Source organism: Pinus tabuliformis, chromosome 7 (genome assembly GCF_031772625.1).
Source record: "Pinus tabuliformis cultivar Carrire ecotype Pingquan chromosome 7, CPIR1, whole genome shotgun sequence".
In the NCBI taxonomy this organism is placed as follows: Eukaryota; Viridiplantae; Streptophyta; class Pinopsida; order Pinales; family Pinaceae; genus Pinus; species Pinus tabuliformis.
This window is the reverse complement of record NC_142293.1, coordinates 889,527,072-889,542,180: the sequence shown is the minus strand read 5'-3', so window position 1 is coordinate 889,542,180 and position 15,109 is coordinate 889,527,072. Positions and strand designations below refer to the sequence as shown.

Sequence of the window (15,109 nt, the reverse complement as noted above, 5' to 3'; positions counted from 1 at the left end):
CCAAAGTGGGAGCGTTTGTGGTTCGAATTGGTGTAAAAAGAGACAACGCGCAATGCCAAAGAAGGAACCTCATCCAAGCATAATGATGAGGATAATTGTGCCTTAGCTGGAAAGGTGAAGAAAGGGAAATGAAATAAATTCTAATCCAAAGGAGATTCTAGTGAAGGTGGCAATAAGGACTTGTCAAAGATTACATGTTTTCATTATCATGAGTTGGGAAAATATGTCATAAAGTGTCCGCACAAGAAGGCCAACAAGAAGTCCTCAGGAGGAGCGGCAGATGAAGCTCTTGCTTCACAATTCAAGTTGGATTTCACCCTCATTGCATGCATATGACATCAGTGATGGGTAGTGTGAGGTATCTGGATAATGGTGCCTCATTCCACATGACCAACAACAAAGATATTTTTAGTGACTTGGAGGAGAAGGACCTCCAGATACACATCGAAATGGGAGATGGTGGAAGGTATAGCACGACCGACATTGGTATTGTTACTTTTTAGAGGGAGTTTGGTTCTCCTCTCGCATTAAAAGATGTCATGTATGTTTTGGGTCTGAAGAAGAATTTAATTTCATTTGCTATGTTGGAAGACTGTGGCTACAATGTGATATTTAGCAAAGGAAAGGATTTCCTTTATAACATAGCCATAGGACAAGTGAAGTGGATCGGGGTTTAGGTGAAGAACCTCTACAAATTGGATGTAGAAGATTGTGTTGCTTTGAGCACAAAAGCAGAGAAGGTGCAGAGCCGAGACAACTGTGAATTATGTCATCTTCACCATGGAGATTTGAAGATCATGCAATAGATTTCTACATGACTTCCCAAGGGTGCACTAGAACAGAGAGATACATGCAAATGGTGTACACTAGGGAAGTACACCAAAGCCACCTTTCATGATAAGGATAGTCGAGCACAAGAAATCCTTGAAATATTTCACTTAGATATGTGTGGACTGTTCTCGATAGCCTCCACGACCAAGCACAACTATTATGTAATATTTGAAGATGATTTCTCACATAAGTGTTGGATTTTCGTCATGCAAAAGAAATATCAAACATTATCTAAATTTTGTGAATTTAAAGCACTTGTTGAGAAAGACATTGGCAGGAAAGTGAAGGCTCTCAGGAGCAATAATGGTGGAGAATATGAGTTGAATGAACTCAAGAACTACTGTGCATTAGAAGGCATTCGATGGGAGTTAATAGCACCCCATAACCCACAACAAAATGGGGTTGTTGAAAGGAAGAACAAAAGTATTGTGGGAGTTGCACGGGCGATATTACATGATCAGGGCATATCATTACACTTGTGGGTTGAAGCTTGCAACATAGTTGTATATGTGCTGAATAGGAGTCATCATCGAATTCTCGAGATGAGTACACCAGAAGAGGATTTTTCAGGTAAGAAACTAGATGTGGCATACTTCGGGATCTTTGGTTCATTAGTTTACTGTCATGTTACCAAGGATGCAAGGAAAAAGCTAGATCCGACAATTGAGTCGAGCATATTTGTGGGGTACACTTATACACCTCACAACTATCAGGTGTACCTTCCATCTCCCAGGAAAACAATGGTTTGTAGAGATGTGAAGTTCGATGAAGAGAAGGCCATGAGATGTTCGCTTGAGAGGGAGTTTCAATTACATGCAGATGAGTAGATTTTAACTCCAAAGGAAGAATCTCAAGATGATGTGGATAAAACATGCAGAGCAGTAGAGAGTGGAAGAACCCACTCCAACATATACATTCAGAGATGGAAGGAAGTGCACCAGAGAAGCTGACATATTGATGCTTGATGCTATATAAAATGTGGGATAAACCACATCACAACATAAGCATAAGAGGTCACCAGATCGGTACACTGACTACATGGATCTAATGAGCGATAGTGTACAGATTGAGCCTTCCTCATTCTAGGAAGTAGTGCAACAATTGATGAGCCCCATTATTGCAACAAGAATGTTGCAACTCCCAAGGCTACCAACTTAAATTATCAACCTGGGGTTCGTACAAACTTAAGAGGTGTCAACACTATATGTGCAGCATACAATGTGTCCTTCTTTCGTTGATTTGATGTAATGGAGTGAATGTCATGAAATCAAAGCTTAAGCTAATTGTAGAAATGGAAATGTTGCTTTGAAAAGAAATTAATCTTAGGCAAGAACTACAATTTGTAATTGAAATCCTAAGAGCATGAATTCAAATAAATAGGCCTAATCTACTTTGTAAAAAGGCATGTCCTAAATAGTGTTTATTCTTCCTCGATCATGGATTTAGAGCCAAGGGGTCATGATTCAAGCCTAAGAGACCAAAACCAGGCTTTTGGAGCAAATCTGGTTAAGTTTACATGTGCTACAGGAGTGCTACAAGAGGTTTCTAGAGGGGAAACAAAATTGCTACAAGAGGATATAATTCACCAAATGACCAAGTAAATCAAATGAAAATTGGATGGGACAAATTTTTCTATTAAGCAAGATGTCTTAGGACTCCATTCCAAGTGATTCACTCCAAAATACCCCAGTTAACACGTGCTAACAAATAGCATAGAATTACTACTCTAAAAACTAGAAACTAAAGAACTAGTGAGCTAGTTAATTTATAAAATGCCTAACCTAATCAAGTGCAATTGCATTGGGGTGAATTTTTTTATTAACTTGAATTCTTTTATGACCCAATCCAAGTGGAATAACTCAATTGAAGCTCATTAACATGTTCTAAAAAACAACAAAAAATTACTACTTTTTCCTACAAGGGACTTCCAGAAATTCTAGATTTGTGAACTAGTAAACCAATCCAAGTAGCTCAATGATGAATATGAATTTTAAAATCTATTCTAAGGATGAATCATGCTTTTGACTATGTAAATAACCCGCAAAACAACTCACTTCAACCATTTAACCCAATCCTACAACAAAAGAAGCATCAATACTAAATGCAGAAATAGGAAAAACAAGAATACAATATACATGCGAATAAGAATTGAAAAGAAGAAAGACAAAATGTACAAAAGGCTCTAAGGCTCTTGGGATGGCCAAAATCAAGGATACTCAGAGTCCTGTGAAGGAGAACAAGCTTTAGAAACTAAAAATGGCAACAAACTTCATGATTTGAATCAATCCAAGTACATCTTTGCTATAAATGAAAGTGGAGTTGCAAAAATATAAGTTTTCTCCACAAGAAGACTAAGAAATACATGTCTCTAGAGGAAAATTCGAATTGGTACTTATACAAAATGATGAGGAAGCATTCTCCTTGAAAGGAGGAAGTTTTCCCCTCCAAAATCCCTCAAATAGTGGATATGGTTCCCAACACTAGGAATCTGCATTAAATGACATGGAACACATTCCTAGATTTTCTCAATCACTGGAGCTCTAGAATTTGTGCAATAATTTCATAATATCCTGTTGATTTATTATCCAATATTGATCCTCCTGTAGTAGGGAGCAAGTCCCTAGATTATCTCCTCCTCCAAATCTTCATAATCTGCCCAATATTCTCACAATATTCTTCAAAAATAAATAATATTATGCACATAATATGCAATCATCTCTAAACCTTCCTAAGAACATATTAAAGTTAAAAATATGTCATCTAATGCAAAAAAGAAAGGTTTAATGTGCTAAAGGGTGGCCAAATGGGCCTTGATTTATGTCTAATTTAGAGACCCATCAACAACCAATATGGGTTGATGCCATGGTAAAGGAGTATGACTCCATTATCAGAAGTAGTGTTTGGGAAATGGTTCTAAGACCAACAGACAAGTTAATGGTGAGTTCTAGATGGCTTTACAAGGTAAATCAAGCAGCAGATGGGCGTGTCGAGAAACACAAGGCCAAATTTGCGGCTAGAGGGTTCTCTCAAGTGGAGGGAATTGATTTTGAGGAGACCTTTGCTCCTGTAGTGAGGTACTCTTCAATTAGATCTATTCTAACACTTTCAATGTAGATGGGATGGAAGATACATCATATAGATGTAAAGACAACATTCCTCAACAAAGTGATTGAGGAAGAGGTGTACATTGAGTAACTGGAAGGATTTGAGACCTTCAACTGAGAGTCGCATGTGTGCAGACTCAAGTGAGCGTTGTATGGATTGAAACAAGCACCCCATGCTTGGTACACCAAGATCAACAACTATTTCACCAAGTTGGGCTTCACCAAAAGTGAAGCAAATGCAAACCTTTACCATATTGTGGTTGAAGGTAAATGATTGATTATAGTATTATATGTCGATGATTTAATTCTAACAGGGGATGAGAAGCTAGTCAAATCTCGCAAAGAGGATCCTATAAGAGAATTCAAGATGAAGGACCTGGAGCTCATGTATTATTTATTTGGTATGGAAATATGACAAGTATATGAGGAATTGTTTGTCTCTCAGGGCAAGTATGCCAATGAGACACTAAAGAAGTTCCACATGGAGAGTAGCAAACCCATGGAGACTCCTATAGTAGGGAACTGAAGGAAGGAAGATGCTACTTCAGGTGAAGTAGTGGAGGCTACTATTTACAAATAACTTGTGGGTTCACTTATGTATTTGGTGAACACACGATTGGACATATGTTTTACAGTTAACCAACTTAGTCAAGCAATGGTTAAGACAACCAAACTCTATTGGAAGGAAACCAAACATGTGTTGAGATACCTTAGAGCCATCACTAGTTTGGTCTTTGGTACAAATAGACAGAGGGAGTGAAGCTGCAAGGCTTCACATATGCAGATTGCGTAGGTATTCCATCAGACAAGAAGAGCACATCAGGGGGAATCTTCAGTATTGGGCCAACAACAGTTTCTTGGTACAGTAGGAAGCAAAGATCAATTGCACTCAATTCCACAGAAGCAGAGTACATGGCTGCTAGTCAAGCAACTTGTGAGGCTATTTGAATGAGGGAGATCCTTGTTGGGTTATTTGGTCAACAGATGGATACTACAATGATTTACTATGACAATCAGAGTTGTATCAAACTCTCTAAGAATCTAGTTTTTCATAATTGGTCCAAGTATATTTACATCTGGTATCACCATCTACGAGATTGTGTGCAGAGTAGAATCATGTTGCCGGAGTACAATCCTACAAATGAACAAGATGCAAACATCTTGACTAAGGCACTATCAAGAGGCAAAATCAAGTTGCATAGAGGCAGGATTGGGGTATTTGATAATGCCTTTCTTGTTGAGAGGGAGTGTTGAAAACGCAACAAGAAAAATCCCGATTTAATTTTCCCTTGAATTAAATTAGGAATAAAATTGTAATTCCACATCACAAGACAACTTGTACAAGTTAACTAAGTTAATTTGACTTAGTTGGCTCAGTTATTTTGAGTTGAGGGTCTAATTTCAGTCATGTAGAGTGTCTCCTACTTTACAGGAGCCCTGGTTGAGTTTATTTTGAGTTGTAATTAATTAATTTAGTTTAACTAAGTTAAAGTCAGTGAAACTAGTTCCAACTGATGGAGGAACTAGTAGGAGGTCAAATAGTGGGGCGATGCTTAATGTGTTCAACCAATTAAATGATGATTCACTCATAAATAACTCATGCATGTCATAATTGAGAGTTACCCAATTGAGATTGGAGTTCAAGGGAAGTGTACCATCAAATGTATAATCATCCAAATTGTACAAGTGACACATGCAGTCAGAGGAAGGCCTATGAGGATTGTGCAAATCCAATTGAGGAATTCCCTAATTAATAGGGGCTAATTCCCAAGGAAACAATGTAAGGAAATAGGTACTTGGGCAAGCAAAAAATTGTTTAAGTATTGACCTAGGCTTGTCTAGGAAGCTCTGAGACAGATAGAGATAGTGTAGAGGTTGCTCGGGCTTGAGCAAAGCATTGTAATCTTCTCATTTTTTCTAACTGATGTAATATACAGATAGCAAGGGTTTTTAGCTGTGGCTTTCCCTAGGAAATCATTGTGTAATGTATTGATTGAATTCTTTCTCTTGTATGTTTCGTGATTTCTCGATCTTTTAATTGTTTTCATTGATGACTAGAGTAGATTCAAATCTATTGTTTTAGTAAATTACAATTAGCAGTTTGAATCTATAAAGAATTTCTCCACCAACACTCATTTTTAGCTTTGAATCGAGGATGATGTATCCACTTAGGCACTTGGGCCTTGGATTAGTCCTTCCCAACCTATCTAATAATAACAGAGTAACAAAATTGCTAGGGCCATACTTAATGTTGATGTCGAGAAATTTTCACATCTCTAGTCATTTATAGCCAAATTAATATATCTTAATGTTAAACTTGTGACCACTTAGAATAACAAAGGACTAGAGGAAGTTGGGCAAATCATCTGACACATAAATCTAAACCTAATACCTTTTTTGTGACTAGGTTGAGCCTGACCCATTTATTGGATGTAAGAAGAATGATCAATCCACAATGCGATGCTTACCATCATAGATCCATTTTAACCACAAATCTAACATGAGCCGAGAGGGATCAAATTTCTTCAAGTGCAAACTTATTTTAGAGTGCAAAAAACAATGTGTAATTTTTTATTGTTTAAATTGTATTTTTGAATGTTATAAAAATTACATAACATGTGCATTCCACTGTTTTTTTGTTATTAATATATTTTTAAGTATATATCAATATTAATTCATATTAAAATATTTTATTCATAATCTATATTGGATATTTTATTCTATACAACATTAAAATATTTTCTTTTAACATTTTTTTTCTATATATAGATATATATGAAGTTGATATTATGTGTTAAAATATTTTTGAAATATATAAGGTTTAAACGTCTTACTCATGTATATATATATTTTACTTCTAATTCCTTTACATGAAATTATATTAGGTCATATGGACAACTAATTAAATATGCATAACATACTTGTAATTAATTTACATGAAGTTATATTAGGTTATATGGACAATTAATTAAATATGCATAATATATATATTTATTTTAGCTGCTTTTCTATTTAGAAAATATTTTAGTTTTATTTTAAGAGAGATGAACATACTCACACATTGCCTTCATATTGGGTTGTACAATGAGCCTCTCCGCTCAATCACAAGGATTGTACAATGAGCCTCTCCGTTCAATCACAAGGATTTTACGAAGCTCAGTTGAGTTTGGACACCCCTTGGAATAATTTTAATTCCCCAAAGTAACTTCCATGCTCAACCCCTCTCCATCAAGTTTGAACCTGCAACATAATTAGAGACTTAACGTCTAAACAAACTAACTAATCTATACTTCATAAATTAAACCCAACATTATAAAAGTCCATTCCCCTTGTTTGATTACTAGAAAATCACTTCCCTCATTAAAGCCAAATAAGTGGTTATTTTCACCAATCTCTAATAAAAGGAAGCAGAGGCAACATACTTTCTTCTTTGAAGACAACGTTCTTGAAGAAGTAAATGAGTACAAGTACCTCGGGATTGATTTCAACAACAAACTCAATTGGGAGGACTGTAAAAATAAGAGAATTTTAGGAGGGTGGAAAGCATTATATGTTCTTCAAAACAGATGTAGAGAGGCAAAGTTATGGGACTGGAAAACGATTAAAGTGCTTTTTGGACTCCTAGTTTGTCCACTGATGCTATATGGGTGTGAATTGTGGGCTAGCAGCACCCCCGTCTCAAAATGAGAACAAATTGAGAAAATCCAAAAACGCTTGATCATGAGCAAGTTCAAAATAAAAAGTTCAGTACCTTATGAGATAATGCTGAGTGAAACGGAGCAACTCCCATCAAAGCAATTGCTATGGTGTGACTCATAAGATATCTAAAAATAATTGAGCAAATGAGAGTAGGTAGATGACCTAACGTTATATTCAATGAAGGAATGAGTGAAAGAAATAAAACATGGATGAAACAAAACTACACATGGATGCAAAAATGGAATATCTACCTCAATATCTGTCCCACAAATAGCAAGGAGCTAAAGAATTTTGTTATGGAGAAGTTTCGTAAAAGGGTACGGAGAAAAGAGTTGGGTAGAAAGAAGAAGTACTACATTGAGGAATTCAACCCTATGTGTGATCTACAACAAAAGAGTTCATTGGAGCTAACATTTCGTGGAGGGCAAAGGTTCTTATTGCTCAATTAAGGACCAACTCACATCAACATCGGTGTGAAACAAGACGGTGGAAAAGGCTTAAAGAAGCTTGGGAAGAATGGGTATGTACATTTTACACGTTTGGGGCAGTGGAATCGGGAAAAACATTTCATTTTGGAATGTGATGCTTTCAAAGACATCATAGAAAATTATGTGAACATGTTAGCATCAATTTCATGACATTGTCTTTTCAACAAGGAAATTGTTAGAAAGTTAAATCAACTCATCATCAATTTAAATCAGAAAATACTTTAATTACAAAAAACCAAAAACAAAAAACTAATATTTTTATAAACTATTTTTAATCTCTTAAACTTTAAAATATCATTTCATTCATTTACACAAACTCTAAAATGCAACTTACTACGCATATAGAAAGTAATAATTCTTTGACCAGTGGCATTTACATGATTTGACAATCATCACATAAGCAACTATGAGGTGGTCTCAATATAACATCTTACATTTTTTATTGCCGCCTCCTGTCGAAAATTCATCGGTTCTTATGTGCAAGGTAGCTTGGTCGCCTTCCTCCGCTCTTCCTGTCTTTCAGCGCATCTCATCTCAGACGTGAGGCGATCGAATTGTCTGTTAATCAAATCGAAACGCTATATTGGCACTTTCCCAACTACATTCAACATATTTGGCACTGGATATCAAATACGCTTTTAGCAGTTCGTGGAATCCATTATATTATAATTACTACTCCTACTCTTGTGTGTGAAGGGAAGGGAAGGTATCCCTGACAGGGTTCGGACGCACCAATTTCTAGCGCATCTACGGTTTCCACGGTACCAATCGTGCGTTCTCTCGTTTTTGTGCTGAAATCTGTACAATGTTGCAGATATTACGGTTTCACGTGATATGATTTAATTTATTTTTTCTTAAATTCAATGTTTAATGGGAATCCATATTTGAAAGGGTTTAATATTGTCGCGGGCAGGCAGGGCAGAGAATTAGGAGCCATTACAGTTCATGTTTTCCAACTTTTACTCTTAACTTCCTCAATGACCTAATCTCTAATAGATCTCGAAGACGATTTTTCCAAGATGATGATTTTGCGTTGAGGGTTAATCTCTGCGCAAATGCTTCAGTTAACTAGCTGAGATTGGCATATCAGATTGGTCATTCTAAGTTGATATTTTTTGTTTGTTAAATAAATGGGAGGATTGATCGAATTCTGTTCAAAACAACCAACCAACCATGGAAATTCAGCCTGATTTTGGTTTATGTTTGTTAAAATGGCAGCGCACATGGACACAACGAAATGGAGATAAAACAGATAAAGAAAGAAACATTTTGTTATTTTGTTGAAATAATCCATAATCCTCGAATTCAGAAACATGTCTCTGGGGGATTCGAACCTTGGCGAGGAATAACAACACCCTGCTTTATCTAGCAAAAGCTCTCGTGGACTGAAATGTTTTACTTTAATTTATGATAATAAAGTGCATAAAGTTTCGTAACAAAACTATCTGCATTTCTATTGCAAAATGTCTCCAGGATAGATTTCCATGTTGGACTGTATGCTGAATCCCACCACCTTGTTCCAAGTCTTCATCTTTGACACTACACGAATAAGAGCTCTCAAACTCCTATCTGTCGTTTATGACTCAAAGTTAAATTTTTGACAATGTCTTGGTCAACATGCCCGCAGTCATGTCGATTTGGCGTGTATGGCACATTGATTTCGCCTTCATGCACATTCTCTAAAATGAAATTATGGGGGAAAGCCATGTGCTCGATCTCTGCGGGAATCCCTTGATTCCTACACAAGGAGATGCGACTGTGATTGTCACACACCAAAGTCTTTGTGCCATTTTGGAATTCCCCACCCAACAATCTCCGCACCCAAATTATATCATGAGCTGCTCATGAAACTGCTTCATACTCTAGAGTGTAGTTCAACGGAATACACAACAACAAGAGTTTTTTTCTTACTAACCCAAGCCACCTCTCCACCTAACATAGAACAATGACCATTTGTTGAGCGACTTGTGTCCTTAAATACTTTTTTCAATCTGTATCTGCATATCATATAAGTAGAAATCCTCATTTCAATGTTTTAACTTTTAATCTATAATCTATTGTGCCTTTCCAAGTATTTGAGAGCTTGTTCGTCCATTTCCCAATGTCTAGAGTTGGGATCTAAGTTGCACGAAATGGGGAAATGGGTATGAGTTTCCCAAACGGGCACGGGTACGAAACGTGACCCCCCCAAATTTTGAAAATGGGGATTTTAGGACATTTAAGAAATGTTATGTGCAATTATAAAGCATACATGATACATTATAATTCATTACATTTAAATTTTAAGCATTATGCTTAAATTTACATCACATTTACTCATGAATGATCACATAATAAAAATAGCAATATCGGAATATCCAAAATCAACATTTATTATATATCCAAATCGCAAAATCAGCTTTTATTATATATATGAGGCTGCAAGTATAATAAAGACTATGAGGCTGCAAGAACTATAAAGACAAAAGACTAATCCTCATCATCATAATCCTCATAAAAAATAGAAGCAGAAGTATGCTCAATAGTGGATGGTGGTGCTGAAGAAGATGATGGGCCAATTCCACTTCCAGGTTGGACCTCAATATTCAGGGCAGTGAGAGAGAGATCCAAATCAGGGCTTTCTGGATCCATATCCCATTCTTTAGAAGGACCACTATTGTATTCTGGACCCTTACGAGATGCAAGGCGCAGGTTGGAGTGCACATAAACAAGATCCTCTGCCTTCTGTGAGCCCAACCTATTGTGCTTCAGAGAATGAATAAAACCATAGGTGCTCCAATTCCTTTATGTTGATGAAGAGCTTGCCACTTGTGAAAGAACACAAATGGCAAGGTTTTGCAAATGTACACCATTTGCTCCATGTCAAATCCACCACCTAACTGGATTCATGGTGCTTCTCTCATCCAAAGCTGATATATCTGAATAATCATCTAATCCTGCAGCAAAACTGACAAATTCTTTCTTTACCTCCTTTGCTCATTGTTGAAAACGCCCTAGCTGAAACCACGACTCTCTTCCTCTATTCTCCTTGCTAAAATCGTCTGTCTCCAAGTGAAACGACTTGGTCAATTGTGTGATAAGGGATGAGGCGAGAGTCTTTTTATAATTTGAGAGAGACATTTAGAAGCATCCACAAGATATTTTATTTGCCTAATCAAATATTAGAAGCGAAAAAAGAAAAACCGTAATATGGAGTGAAAACACAGCCGTACGGCCTAGAAACTCGTTTTCGGCTGTACTGGCATGTTTTATGTACTAGACACGTTTCCCCAACGTGAAACATGCCAGTACAGCCGGAAATGAGTTTCCAGGCCGTATGGTATGCGTTTCAGCGTTTTAGTTTTGTTTCTCGGCTGAAACGGACATGGGGGTAGCGTTTCCTGCAACATAGGTTGGGATTAAATTAATTTGACCTAAAGCAATGATTGTAGAAGCAATGCCTGACCATATCTTACACTAGACTTCCTAGAAGACTTTGGCTAGATGTAACTTTTGTGCTCTTTGATTTTCCCAAGGATTTTTGCAATTTGTTCCCACTTCTATTAGTGCATCAGTGGTCTTACACAGAATTTTTTTTAGCGCTTCTTGTTATATACCTTCTTGGATTCGAAGAAGTCTGTTTCCTTTATTGCATTGAAAATAGCGAGGTGTTGTATAGCCTAATATGGGGGAGATGTTTTCACATAATGTTATGTTTCGTTACATGACAACAAAAATGATTAAATAATAAATTAATAACAACATACAAAATGTGACAACATTTAAAAAATTAAACCGATGGGGATCTATCAAACATTGAGAGGGATCTAATTTCTTAATGTGTAATGTTTTTATCATTTAATATGAAGGAATTGATACATAACATGGAAATTAATGAATACTTGATACTTGAATAGAGAGAAATTCTTGTTGCAGGACATATAATTGCTTTTGTCAACAAAGTGACTGAATTTTGAAAGGTCCACTTTTAGAGATCATATCTCCCTTGATATTGATCAAAATATCTTTTCTGACTCCCTATTGAAAAGCTCTTGAAACTTTTATGGCTAGATGGTCTAGAAGCCTCCACAAATAGGGTTTGATTTAGTATATGCTGCCACATGTGTCACCTTCCTATCCCAAGTGCTCTCTAAGAATGACCATCTAGCAGCTTCCTCTCCCTAAAATAACAATAGAACTCAAGAAAAGGTGGAGTGCTTCATTAAGAACGGTTAAATGTGGCTAGGGTTTTGAGGTGGCAAATTTGAAATCACCATAACTCCCTCAATATTGATCAGCATCTCTACAATGAGAACAGTATGAAAATGCTGCAGCTACTTTGCATCTACTTGTATTGGTTTGATAGTAATTTGGGCACTTCTTGGAAAGATATTTGCTCTTCTTTGGAAAGAGGACATAAAGGAGTTTTTCTAATGTTTCAAAGTGGAGGTATTACCACAAACATCCTTCTCCTTTATGCCAATGCGTGATATTAATGCCAAGTGTCTTCTTTTTGACTAAGGTGTTCTTCTTCTCTTGTACATGTGACCAATATTATCAGAAATGAATTGGTCATCGAACTACTCGACCGTAGAAGCTAGAACTTGACAAAAACCAGACCACAAAATCGATTGATAAAAAAATACATATAATATTGAAATTTTGAGATAATGTGTGTTTGCGTGTGCGCGCGCGCACCATGTGAGTCCAGACTCCAAACCATTGAACACAAATATGGAATGTTTCTCATGTATACGGAAAGTAAGGCCCATGGGTGCATATAACCAACTAGCACCAAGCGCAATCCATATCTGAACCAAAATACATCACAGAGATGCTCTAATGGCTTCTGGAGTCCAAAACACAAATAGTACTTATTAATAACCATAGTCTGGACTCTAAACTCTACAGTCTTATCATATGACAGAATCATCTGAATTCTCATCATCTACATCTTGACATGACCAGGCTCAGAAATGGGATTATGGCTTGATTCCCGACCCTAAAGGTACTTGTCCAACAACAATGTTCAGATCATCTAGTTGTGGAAGTTGGCCCGAATCCGTCCAAGATAGGTCTTCAATGTCAAATGTTGTTGGTTGAGTCTCTGCAACACACTTTGACAAAGGGATCAATATCTTCCAAGACTTTGCTGCTTGATATAGGGCTGTTGTTCAGGGGTTTTCTCTAAATTGCTATAAGAAACTCAGCTCAAAAACTTCAATTTGCTCAAAAGAATTGTGCGAGTCAAATGGAGAGTGGGTACCTCTTTAAATAGAATTAAGGGGGCCTAAGGTTAGGTTTAGTGTTTTACTTTTTTATTTTATTTATTGATTTTTAATTTTTGAAGTTCAAGTGGTCTCTATCATTGACTATAGGTTTTATATGAAATTGGCCTGTTTTGATATTTATGACTGGTCTGGTATGAAATCAGCCTTTTCTGATTTGGAACCTTCAATCAGACTGGTACAACCTCAGAACTGGTTGGAAGAGTCTTGACCGTTGTGAGAGGGTTTGTAGGTGAAACATGTCAATCTTCATGAGGGGTATTCTCTAGAAACCTTTTGTTGCCTTATAAATAATGCCCAAAACCTGCATGAATGATGAGTCATGCCTTGATATATGTTACCTCAATATATGTAGAAACACTTTGTGTGATGTGAGATGAGCCAAAGTGGTGGAAATGCCTTTAAATATGTAACCTTTGCCTTAAACTGTGAAGAAACCTTGAAGAGACTGTCCAATTGAAAATTATTCTTGAAAAAGTGTAGAAAAGTGTGCCAAAAATTGAATGTCTGCTACATGTGAAACCCTGCCTCCAAATATGTGAATGGAGCAACAAACATGCCTCAAGATATGTGATGTCCCTCGAAATGTGAAACAAAAGGAAAACACATGGATATTCATTGCTACCTCTCAAACGACTCATAACATGCTCCTGGGTTCATATATACTGGTGTAATGCTACTGAAAAGAATGCCTTCGAAAATGCAAATTGGACTTGTATTGTCAGGCAGTATGTTAGATACATCCATAAATTCCTACTTTGAAGAAGGGAAGTCATTTGGTCTTCCTGAACATTATATTTAACTCCATTCAATCGGGGGATAGGTCATTTTGAGTCTGTCAGATTGAAAAAAAGGAGAAGAATAAACCCCTATAAAGTTTTCAAAAGAATTGCCTTGATAGACCAAGAAAAGGGAGGTACCAGCAAGTTTAGGAAAGAATCTGCAGCACTGTCTGTGAAGGAGGGTTTTGAACCCTAGTAAAGCCTTGGAAATTCCAGAAAACAAATCTGCAGCAAAAGAGGAGAGTGTGCTCGCTGTAAAAGTGGGTTTTAAACCCAAGGAAAACCCAGGTACCTCAGATAAACAAATCTGTAGCAAAAGAGGAGAGTGCACCTATTGTTCAAGGGGGTTTTAAACCCTGGAAACAGGTGCTGGCCTCAAAAACAGTTGCTGAATGAGCAAGTGAGGTTCACACCCACTCTGAGACCATGTTGAGATTCACTAATGTGACCAAGAGAATTGAATGAACCCAAAACCAACCTGAATTCTGCAATGGAGAAGAGAAACAACACCAGGTCTGCCAAGCGAGTAGACACCCTAGAGAGAGAAATAAATGGAAGCATAAGTGTGCTAAAGAGAGAAACAACCCTTGTACAAGATAGATCAAACCAATAGTAAGGGAGTGCAATGCTTTATATTGGTGTTAGGCTAAGTCCCATGCATAAGATAAGATAAAGATAATTTCACTAATGTCCATCGAATAACCACAAAAGTACATCAATGGGACTGAAGAATGAGTACAGTGTGGGAGCATAAGAGCAGCTCCTAGAGAATGCTGAAAATAACATAAAGAAAGAAACCTGCAGTAGTACAGCCTCAAACACAAATATATAACTGTGACAAAGGTACGGTGATAGAAAATACAAAGTGAACTTGTCCAGGACTGGTGATAAGAATGAATGAATGATCACCATATATGAAAATACAAATAAAGATTGTG

General features: G+C 36.8%; 1 protein-coding gene across 2 annotated transcripts in view; it reads left to right on the top strand.

Moving 5' to 3' along the window:
- The first annotated feature begins 8,540 nt into the window (after positions 1-8,540).
- The window catches only part of SEC10 (exocyst complex component sec10), a 320,447-nt gene continuing 313,878 nt past the window's right edge, over positions 8,541-15,109 (top strand). Inside the window, exon 1 of one of the 2 annotated variants that reach the window (XM_089459095.1) lies at positions 8,541-8,883. The gene's annotated coding sequence lies outside the window, so the exon portion shown is untranslated. Of the gene's footprint in view, positions 8,893-15,109 lie in introns of both variants that reach the window. The other variant, XM_089459096.1, reaches the window with a different exon arrangement.